This window comes from Passer domesticus, chromosome 1 (assembly GCF_036417665.1).
Source record: "Passer domesticus isolate bPasDom1 chromosome 1, bPasDom1.hap1, whole genome shotgun sequence".
Classification (NCBI taxonomy): Eukaryota; Metazoa; Chordata; class Aves; order Passeriformes; family Passeridae; genus Passer; species Passer domesticus.
The window spans coordinates 110,153,174-110,165,011 of NC_087474.1; the positions used below are offsets into that span (position 1 = coordinate 110,153,174).

Consider the following 11,838-nt stretch of genomic DNA (forward strand, 5'->3'; position numbering starts at 1 on the left):
TTTGTTTCACTTCAGGGAAAACAGTATTACAGCCCCTAGCCTACAAAATTCTGTAGAGCTCCATCAGGATGCAATTCACAGGCTGTCTCCAAGACACACATTTTGGAAAAAACAAAAATGTGATCCCTGGAAGGGATCCAACCATCAATGGTTGAATGCTTTGCTCCAGGAGAGAGCATTGGAAAGAGCTGGACCAGAACTGCCTAGGAAAAGCCCCTGTCCCATGGTGCTGCCTCCTGCACTGGCTACACTGTCACACTCCTATTTTACTGTAACATCCTACTTCCCTGGAGAGGCAGGCTGTGACAATTTCTATCCCACTAACTCTCCAAAGCAAACAGTCTACAAGGAAAGTCTGGGCACAGATCTTTGTTACAGGGTAACAACCAAAGCCCTGTACAGAGGGTACACAAACTATGCCCCACATGTGGCTTCCCGCCATGTGGCTCATTCCATCCTTCAGGGATATCACAGCAAGTCCTCCCACTTGTCTTTCCCCAGCTGAACCAACGGCCATGGAAGCAGTTTCAAAGCACTGCACTACATTACAATCACAACCAAATATTTAAGAGGCATTCTTGCAAATAACTGTGCAGCTAACAAGCTGTTTAATTGCTTTGCATGGCAGCTTCGTGAAGGAACAAGCAGAAGGCCTGAACTCCGCACCATGAGGCAGATGGGCGCTGCACCCAGACCAGACTTCTGCAGGAGAATCTTGACCTGCACTGCAACTGCTGCTGCCCACCCTGAGAATCATTTCTCATTCTCCAAACTTCTTGGCAATGTGCTACTCTGCTGTTCAGGATCATCTGTTTTTAACCCCAGCAAATCTTGCTCTTGGTTCCCATGGTCTTGTCAGCACAAAGTAATCCAATCCTCCAGTAACAGTACTCAAGCCCAGTACATTAGTTTCCCACTCCATGGTTTAGTCACACTCTTCCCCAGGCCCTCTCCATTTGCTTCCTCATCCCCTTTCCAGCTGTCCAGTTCCTCCACAATCAGGACTGCACCTCATCTATCTCACAATCTTTTCCTCACCAAGCAGGTGTTCACAACATAGACCTGTGCAACACCAATTTCACCATTCCTGTTCTCCACACCCAGTGTCTCATCTAACCTCACCTCTTGGCTGCTCACTATTTCCCAGATTTCCCTCACCACCTTCTATTTCTCCCACACTCAGTTCTCATTAAAACTTCTGCAAATTATGGGCCACACATAAGCAAGGCAATCTGGGAGGTCTTCTCCAGCCAAATGTAGGTTCCCCCTCTAAATTACAAATAGCACAAAAAAGGTTTGCCTGATTACCAAAATATTCAGTATTACAGAAAATAGAGATTTTCTTGCTAGTTGAATTCTCAGAAACAGTTTGAGAAACTTGGTTAGTGCTTTTAAAAAAAATAAAATTTTAAGTAACAGCCTCTGAACAAAACTTTTCAGCCCAAATTAAAATATGGTAGCTTTTGATAAGACCCGAATTACTGAGAGCTGAATTGAACACTACAACTGTCCTGCTAACATACTGAATTAGAATTTATTTACCAAGACTATACAAGGTCTGTATCACATCTAAGTTCCATATCTATTGCATTTTTTACAACATACTTAAAAGCTTAATACAAATCACTGTTTTTATTTGAACACTTCTTAGATGGCCTCTGATGGCCTATACTTCTGAAAACCACTACTGTGCAACATATGTAATATCCATTATTGCTTAGACTGGCTTTAGAATGATTCCTGGTGTGACAATCCTGCCCCTTCTCTCTTGTCCCAGTTTGTCTCCAAATTCCCACTTGTACCACCAAGAAAACAGAAAGTTTTACTTTTACTACTTAACAAAGGAAGGCAGAAAAATACAACAAAAGGTGTGCAGTTTACTTTCTTAACAATCACTATACACAGAGTATCACCATGAGTTTTGTCTGCCCTTGAAACTGTATCCAAGTCTTTTTACAATTCACATTTTCTGACAAGCCCTTCAAAGAGTAGTCTAGTCCCCAAAGGTCTGCAGAAAGTTGTACAGAGATTATGATATTGCAAACTAATACTAATTGTTATACTTTAATCAGTTCCTGGGCTGGATCTCTTTAATGACAAATTCCCCTGATCAGAGATTTGAACTACAGCATTGCTCAGTCACACTCCAGTACCTGAATGCAGCCAGCTTGAGAACAGCTGTCAATTTAGTGGAGTCAGGGGAAAAAACCATACATCCTAAACCCATGACTGGTTGAGCTGAATGTACTACAAATGACATTTAAAAAGCAAGTGCTATTCGGAGTAAAAAATGCAAAATGAAGCAGAATAAAAACCAATGGATTTAGCATAAAATATTTTACAGGAGTTTTAAGCATTTTTGCTGTTCTTTCAACAGCATCTGCAGACTACCTGTGACAGATCAAACAGAGAACAGAATCTAGTTTTCCAGAGAGGCCAGAGCTCCACACACTCAGTTCAAACACCAAGTAAAAAACAATTAAGCCTATAAAACCTCTATTTTTGGGTTTTGTGGGGTTTTTTTAAAGAGAGTCTTAGCAAACACAAGCTAACATACTAGAAATGGAAAGGGTAAACAGCAATTACCAAAGATTCTTTGCTTTGGATTTAACAGTGGCAACAAATCTGGGAATGCCGTCACACCAGAAATGCGCACTATAATGCACTGGCTTTTCTCTAACAGCAGTAATTCACCTGGCAAATTCAACAGCAGCAGTGGAGAGGCAGTAAGGGGTTGTGAGGCTCCTGCCAGCAGCAGAGTTCAGGATCTCTGGAACCCTTGGGAACACACTCAGCTGGCATGTGTAGGCAGGTGCCACTGCTGCTGCATCACCGTACTGTGCCAATTACAAGGAAACCAGGATGGCGTGTGCCCCTCTACCAACATCACTTCACTGGTGTGTCTGCTGGTTTGTCCTTTGAGTGCCACCTGCTGCCACCCTCAAACACAGAATGCCACAGAGAGCCTTGCCATGCTGTGGTGACTGCATAAACCTGCTTAACACATAGAGGGAATGGCAGAGCACGGGGGCTGCACGGAGAACTGCACATTGAGTCCAGCCAGTGTGGCTTTTTATCCACTATTCAGCTATCATCTTTCAGACTGGACATAGGAAAAAAATCGTTTAGAAGGATCATTCTTCTTCACTGAATTGGGTGAATTGTGATCACTATTTTATTCGTAGAATTTTCAAACAGCAAACTTTGCAGAAGTCACTTCATAATCCTTTAACTGGGAGGTCAGTACAAACAATCCAGTTTACCTTACCAAAGGCAAAGAATATTCAATTCTGTGGCCTTATCATACCCAGAAAGGAGCAATTTCTGAAAGTATATTAATGGTGCACAAACCTTTAGGGCTTGAACTGTGAAAATTAACTTTCTTATGCTTTACATTGAATTTTTGCCACCATCTATTGAACACAGATGAAAAGATCTATCAATTACAGGATATCACTTGAATTGACAACTCTGTAGCAGAGGAGGAAGCAAAGAACAGCTTTGCTTGGACCTCTTCATAGTGTGATACACAACACAGATGATCAATTTCCATGTATGATTCTTTTCATGTTTAAAACCCCGCATGTTCCAGTGCAACAATGGCAAAACATGTTCAGCTTCTAGTGAATATTAAATGGAACTATGGTGGTTGAGGTAAAACCATTCTACCAGAACAGCAGAAAGGAAAAGTAAAAGAAGACTTTGATTCAGAAACAGTGTTTATTTTTAGTGATTATTTAATAACTGTGCCTATCAGTTGATTATTTTTAGTCTGTCTATGTTTATCACCTTTGCTTTTGGCTTAAGAGTTTTGTTTACTATCAAGCTAGCATCAATGGCTATTGACCTGGAAATCAGCCTTCACTGGTTGCTTTATTAAGCCAAATTTGAGTAAAATCAAGCACAGACTGAGACTGGGCTGCACACAAACATTTTCCCAACTTAACAATAATGGATTGACATGCAACATTTCTGTGCTCCCAACGCAGTTTTTAGTACAGCCTTATTGTAGATGCAGTTCTACCCACCAAAACGTTTTTTCTGATGTAGCTTGTTTTATTTTGAGATCTGTTTTGAGACATGCCAACAAAATAATTGTTTTCCTGATCCATGTTATGTCTGCAGCAGGAACCTGCGGGGAATTGATGTCAATGTCTTTCAAACTCACGTTATATATTAAAAAAATAAATAAAATTTAGCATGGTATGTTACGTTTCCGTACAAGAGTAGGGCTACACCATCTCTTCTTCCCAGGCATATTCCCATTAATGCCAGTGACAACTCTTCATCAACACCACATGAAGGATTTAGCCTTTCAGCAAATTTCTGAATTTTTAGGGGTTTTTTTCAGTACCATATGTAGACATGGGATTAACAAGTTCTGTTTTCCATGTCTGCCCCAGATTCACTCAATAGCCAAGGGGAAAGTCAATTTAAATATTTACCGGCTCAGCAGATTATTAATTATGATTAACATCACCACCTCCAGGGCTGAGATGTTGCAAAATGTCACGCATGTGAACACAGAAGACATTCAGAAATACATGAAAGGCAAGGTGTGGCACCACCCACCATGGGGCAGCTGCTGGTCTCTGCAGAGAAAGCAGGAATCTGTCATCCATTAAAATGCCAATTACTGGGACAGCAGCAGGACACACAAGTTCACAGTATTTGCCTTGTCCTCCATGCCAATTTACCTAGTCAGCCTTAGAAGAAAGCTTATATCAAACACCTGCCTTCTAGAAAAATGTATAAACATCCTTAGAATTTAAAATTAAATTCACATGTACTTTCTAAAACAGGTTTCATTTAGCTCAGTTTGTAGCATCTACTGCAGCAATTTTCAGCAATCCTACGTCTTGAGAATATCACAAAAAAAACCCCCACACCTTAAGAAATTCACTGATTGATGTTTTCAACCTACTTGTCAAATATAATAAAAATTAACTGAATAATAACATACAACATTAAAAATACTGTAACTGTATGCTTAGAGATGGAGGAAATTAGTATTAGTATAGTATTTGGTAGCACAGGACCAAACAAATCCTGATTGCCATTCCCAAATCTGTTGTGTTGCCTTGTCTAAACACAAGTCATGCTGCTTTAATCAAAATGAGAGCAGATAGTTTAATGGAAGCCCCAATACACACAAGACCAAAGATGCCTTTGTCCTATCCCTCCCTCAAAAGAAGATAAACTGCCTCCATCAGTGTAAGGCAATTTTAAGAGTGGTGAAATCCTTGCACATAAGTACTAAAACCTACCAAATGTAAGAAACCCACCAACAACTGACTAATGATACACACTAACTGCAAACTTCTTTTACATGTTTGCGTATCTTTTAGATGTCTTTCAAGTTTGAAATACCATTATAACCTAACTACCTAAAGGATTTATCAAAAATAAGCAACCAATAGAAGCCCATAGAAAACTGCAAAGAAATTTGATAACAGACCAAATAAAATATCATAAATTTTAGCACACAAAATGAATGATGTAGGTAAAACTGATGTGCCTTCTCCACTGCTTTTGGGGGTGTATACAGGTTCTGACATATTCAAAGGTTACATTTGTGAAAGCCATTGCCAGAAAATTAGTTCTTATTTATCTTTGTGAAGGAACACGCATTTAAATATACATCCTGGTATATCAGTCACACTAATATACTGAACCAGCAAAGAACTTCACAGGTTCCTCACTTCCTCTTTCAGCTGCAAAGTTGAAATTTGTTTCCTCCAATAATGTTTCAAAACCTGACTGCTTAAAACGTATCTGCTCCCCAGTGGTACACACCACATGAATTTTGGAGAACTGCAACCTCAAATTTCAGGATGAAAACTTCAGAAGCATGACCTGTGAAAGATCTCTACACCTAGAATTAGCAAGTGGCCAGGACGGAGAAAACTTAAGAGAATTTGTCAAGATTAAAACACCTAAAGAACAAGAAAAGCTTTCTTTTTTTTCAGTCCAAACCACTGGACTGAAATAATCCAAGGGGTTTCTGAGTAAATCTGTTCAATCACTTGGTATTTCCCCCCCACAAAGGTTTTAGTCCATTCAATCAATTAAAAATATCCCATAAAATATGAGAAGCTCTTTAGGCTGTCTTAAAAGAATGGCATCTCCTTTGAAGCCACCAGAGCTGAAACTCAGAAAGGAAATTACACTCTTCTTTGAATCCAGTTTAAAAAAAAAAGGTATTTTGGGTTTGGGTGTGTACACATTAGCATTACACTTTTATATACAGCATTTGGTTCACAACATTAAAATCCACTGGAGTAGTACGGATATAGTAAATATCTGTCAACTTAATTACCTTCTATCAGTAATTATACACTACATTAATATACTCAGTATTAAGTATGCAAAAGAAGTATATAGGATGTAGGAAAACAGTAACTGAGAATTATGAATTTCCACAGTACTCATGGCAGAAAACCACTACTACTACAATAAAATGAGAGAGTTTAATTGCTGGCATGTTTAGCACCAGAATTTACATTTAGCACTCAATTTAATTCATGCTAATAAAACTCACTGAAAGTTTATTTTCATGGCAACATCCAGAAAAATTCTGCACCTGACTGCTGATCCTTGTATTTACAAAACACAACAGGGCAGGCTAGAATTGTTAAAGTAGCAACAAACTTCACCACCAGGGTAAGCTAAATGTTAAATTTCACAAAAGCCATTAGAGGATAAACATTAAATTATAGCTTCAAACTCATAGTTCTATTTTATGAGTTAGATATGATTTTAAAGAGAATAATACCCTGGAAATTTTCTTACTTATTATTTTATGAGATAGAGCAGCTGCATTTTTTCCACTAGTGTCGAGTTAACAATTATCATCATATGTTGTGTTTTCAAAAATCATTCTTTGAGCTCTGGTAGTAGAGTCCTATGATCAGTTCCAAGAGCTCCTTTCTGCCAGATGTCTTGTCTTTTAGTAACTGGAAAACCCCAGAGATCCTACTGAACTGTGAAACAGGAAGAAAACTTCATGAGCTGCCTTCACCTAGATAACAGAAACCTGTGAAATTTTCATACTAGAGAAGACAAAAATGTACAAAAATACATTTGATCTATACATAACTATTGGAATTGACTCAAGAATTAGTCACTGCTAAGAAATGTACAAAACAACGAACATGAAACTAAATTTATTTTCCTTAAAATAAATTTCAGAGTTGTCCAACCCTGCATTCTGATTTGGAATGTCAAACCTTACCACCCAGCACTACTCCTCTTTCTTCCTCTGCAGCAACCATCTGGCTGTTCCCACCTCATGCAAACAGCCATCACTCATCCCTTGCTTTCCTTGTGTGCCTCCAGAGACCAGAATAGCCAGTCTAAAAAAGCTCTGTTCCTTGTGGGCGAGAAAGAGAATAAAGATGGCAGAGTGGATATGAGAATCTGCTCCCACTGTGTGGGAAGCTGACCCCTCCACAGCACTAAGGGTGGACCTCTCCCTATGAAAAGCATAGCCCCCAGCAGCCAAAACAGGGCATCCGTGCCCCTGCACCCAGGGCCTGCCCCGCGCTGCGCTCCTGTCAGCTGCAGCTGGCTCGGATCATTGACCATTCCCCCTTCCGCCAGCGAAGACACAGCCTGGACGGAAGCAAGGCAGGGATCACCTACAAGGTCACACCATAAATTAATGTGTACCACCAAGGATCATAATCCTTCTTTTAAAGAAATCTTCTCTTTGCATTGATTGCATAAGGTCTGTGTTTGTGCCTACCTTCCCAGCACTTACAACAAATGGACAGACAGCAAGCTATTAGCAATTAAGGGCATACCTAAGGATAGATGAAGTGACTTACATCATATTCTTCAATTATCAGTATTATATCAAAATAATTGCATTATTTTATTCTGCACTATTTCCTATTTCTGTAGAAAACAATACTAAATTTGCATATTTAAAATATATTTTCTCTATATTTTTTTTAAACTGGGCTAAATATCACATTACTATTAACACACATTAACAATTCACTGTATTTACTGATTTATATTATTACTGTTTTAGCATCTGGCAAGCACTTTTTCTTTATTATTATAAAATTACATGGTTAGTAAATAATTAGTTGCTATTTTTTAGGAAGGATCCTACACCAAGCTGCTTCTGGAAGAAACTAGGACATCTTCATTATCTGTACTTTTGTTTATTGAGCATCACAGGAACTAGACATGGAAAAAATACCAAATCATGTTCTCTATTTAAACACACCTTAATTAGTTATCAAAGGAAATACTGCTTGTAGGTGGTGAACTGATTGCTCTAAATGCTGTGATCTCATGGCTTTGAATTTGCAAATCTAGGTCTCTGATGTATATGTGGAACTCATTATTAGATAAGAAAAAGAGATGCTTTCTGTGTTTTTTTAATGCACAGATAATAATAAAAAACCACTAAGGACCCATTACAAATTCCAAATATTTTTGGTCAGACATACTTCATTAAGGTATTAAGTGTTGTTTTTACCTTCTTATCATCCACTGAAGTCACTGTACCTCATATTTATCTTTTTCACAAATTCTTCCCTACTAGTTCAAAATTGTCACAGCACTTTACTGATGAAACCTAAATAATTTTTTCCTAGTACATTTTCTGCTAGTAACAGGACAGAATAAACTAGAAATTCTTTGGACATATTTGAGGCAACTTACTGTGTGAGCCAACTTACTGGATCATCACTCCTTACTTGGATAATACCATACAAATCCCCAACTTCCCAGCAGCTGCCCCAAGTGAGCTGTCACTCCCCAGTTTTTACTGCAGCCTAAAGAAAAACTGGAAGCAAGGAGCACTGGATCCCTGCTGCTATTCAGCTTTGCAGACCTGCTGTTGCTGCCACCATCAAAGTCTGTTTCACTCTACTATGCCTCCACACCTTCAACCAAGTTTGTATTCCCTGATGTGAAGCCCAAAGGGTGAGGGATGGTTGGGATGAGAAGGCTAAGTATGGACAGGAATGGAGTCATACCCTTCCTCTTTCTAAACCCAGCCTGCATCCTTACCCTTCTGGTTTTGGCCATGGCAAGCAGAAGAGGTAAACCTTATCTGGACAGCAGTCACCCCTCAACACCACCACCTCTGGGGATGCAGCCTAAGTAAAACTTCCTACTCCATAAGGTACTTCCAGCCCAACTGTGGGCCCATTTGACATTCTTTCTTTTTTTTTTACTGAGCAACAATTTGAAAACTACAATCCATGAGGCTCTGGGGAACAGCAGAAGGAGTTGATGAAGGATAGCAAACCATGCACATAGCAAACCATGGCTAGTTGTAGGGGTAGCAAATCACTCACTGACTCAACACAATCAGATACATTAGTTCAGACACAAGCTTGGTAGATTATGCAACTACTATAACCTGAAGGTAAATAGCATACTATATTTTGGCATTTTGAGGTTAGCTACGTGACACCAATCTTTACAGAAGGAAAGTAAATTAGCATTTGTGGTATTTATTGCTGAACAGCAGCATCTTCCATATGAATCCAAGAACTGTCCATAAGACACATCAGTGTTTACTCAGGAAATATCAAACCTTTTCTGTCAGAAAATACAGCTAAAACTTACTGGGAAGAGTGCCTGAAGAGTGCAGTGGAGATGAGAACCCTAAAGAGTTCTTGTGGACGTCAGCTTTGCTTTAAGGACATCACAGAACCGAGCTGTGCAGCTCTGAAGCAGGAATTCAGTTATTGCAATTTAGGACAATATATTGCAGCGTAGACATGCACATACAGAAATGGAAATAATTTACCCTACAGAAAATAACTTTCTTCCCCACATAACTACAATCACACCAGTGATTTCACTGTGAAATCCTTACTTTGGGGAAAAGCCCCACCAACCCAAACTACAGAATATGCCCTCCTACCCTGAATACACTTGAACTAAGACAGAACAATGCCAAAGTTGCACATGGAGTATTAAGGCATTTCAGATGTGGGAAGACTAAAGAAAACTCTTTCTCCAAACTAAAAAATGAGATCCATAGGACAGAGAATGTAAAGTTCCCGACTTCAACATAATAGACACTCTATTCTTTCTTGATATAGTTAGCTAGAACATCACAGCAAAAGGGTTAATAAATTTCACACACTCAGAAGTACTAAATGTTCAAAATAACAACAGTTTGGAAGGGCTTTTTTATTTCTCTGTAGAAAAGAGCCCCCCAAGAGCTTGTCACACTGACAGTAGTGGTTATACCCAGACTGAGCTGAAATGAACTGAAGCACAGCACCATTCACCACAAGCTGTATGCAACACCTCAAGTAACAACAAAACCTAAATCTAAGGGATCTAAGGGATTCCTCTACCATTCCCCTGCAAGCTCATTAATAAATTTACATCCACTACCATCCCGCATCATATCCAACACCAGCCCTGACAGGGTGGGTGTTATGTTATGGCAGTGCCCAGCACTCATGGCAAGCACCTCAAGATGTTTCCAGATCAGAGACCTGTTTAAGGGCACAGTTAGGGCTGTTTTGCTGTGCTGAAACAAGGGACTTGCACGAATCATCCTGGTTAATGCCACTGGCAAAAAGACCTTAGCCTAGTTTTTTAAATTATTATTTTCTGTCAACAATTGTCATTAACCTTAGGGACATTGGGGTGGAGGAAAACCAAACCACACCATTCCCATTAACAGATACTTTCGGTGTGGATTGCTGGCATTTTCTTTGTCACTTGTTTGAACATCTGTTAGCACTTAAAAATAAGATTCATTTGCTCATACATCACCCACTAACTTATCCTTGGAAGTGTTCGAGGCCATCTGGGATGGGGCTCTTAGCAACCTGGTCTAATGAGAGGTGTCCCTGATCCTGGCAGAAGGGTTGGAACTAGATGGTCTCTGAGGTGCCTTCCAAACCATTCTGTCATTATATGAGGAACAGTAACACACATTTTCTAAACAACACTCTCAGGTAGGAAACAAGACATCCTCACCACCTGCTAATCACACTAGGTGCAGAAAAATTAAAGTAACAGTAAATTTTCTGGGTTTTCAGATGAGACCTCTAGGTGAAGGTAGAAGAATAAAAATCCCTGACTTCTCCCTCCCCACAGAAAAAAAAAAAAAAAAAATCAAACCAAAAACGACCTTGCAAAGAGCCAACCCACAGCCCAGACTGAGCAGCAGCGAACCCCGCACGACCCAAAGGGAGCAAACGGAAACAGGGCGCACAAGGAGCCCTAAGGGCAGCGGGGACAGCACGGCCCGTAAGTGTCGCACACGGGCCGGACACCCGCCCGAGCGGGGCACGGAGGGGAGGGAGGAAAGGCAGGGAAGGAAAGAAGCAAGGAAAGAAGCAAGGAAAGAAAGGAGAGAGGGAAGGAAGGAGGCCGGGAAGGCAGCGGACAGGGAGCGAGGGAGGGCGAGCAGCGACCCGAGGGAAAATGGGCGGAGCCTCCCCAGGCCCCGCCCCTCCCGCTCAGGCAGCTCGCGCCGGCCCCTCCCCCACCCGGCAGCCGCGCGCGCCGCGGGGCGGTGGCGCCTCGCGCCGCCAGTTGTGCGCCCCCCCCACCTCCTTCCTCCGCCCCTGCCCGGACCCGGAACGGCCCCGCGGCCCTCACCGGGTGTCGGGCCGGACCGGCCGCCCGCCCCCGCGCTCCCGCACTGACCGTCGGGGGGTCCTGCTCGCCCTCGCAGCGGCTCCACCTCGGCCTCACGCGCGGCGGGCACGCCCCGCCTCGCGCCCCATCCCGCCGCCGCCGCCGCCCGGCGCTCGCAGGGACGGGCGGGGAGCGGCGCGAGCTCACGCCACCGCGCACGCGCCGCTGCCTCGCTCCGCGCGGCCGCGAGGGCGGGGAGGT

General features: G+C 41.6%; 1 protein-coding gene across 2 annotated transcripts in view; it reads right to left on the reverse strand.

Annotated features, from left to right (window-relative positions):
- Positions 1-11,824, reverse strand: part of RALBP1 (ralA binding protein 1) — a 32,908-nt gene extending 21,084 nt beyond the window's left edge. The window contains exon 1 of one of the 2 annotated variants that reach the window (XM_064433710.1): positions 11,647-11,824. The gene's annotated coding sequence lies outside the window, so the exon portion shown is untranslated. Of the gene's footprint in view, positions 1-11,598 lie in introns of both variants that reach the window. The other variant, XM_064433719.1, reaches the window with a different exon arrangement.
- Positions 11,825-11,838: the final 14 nt, after the last annotated feature.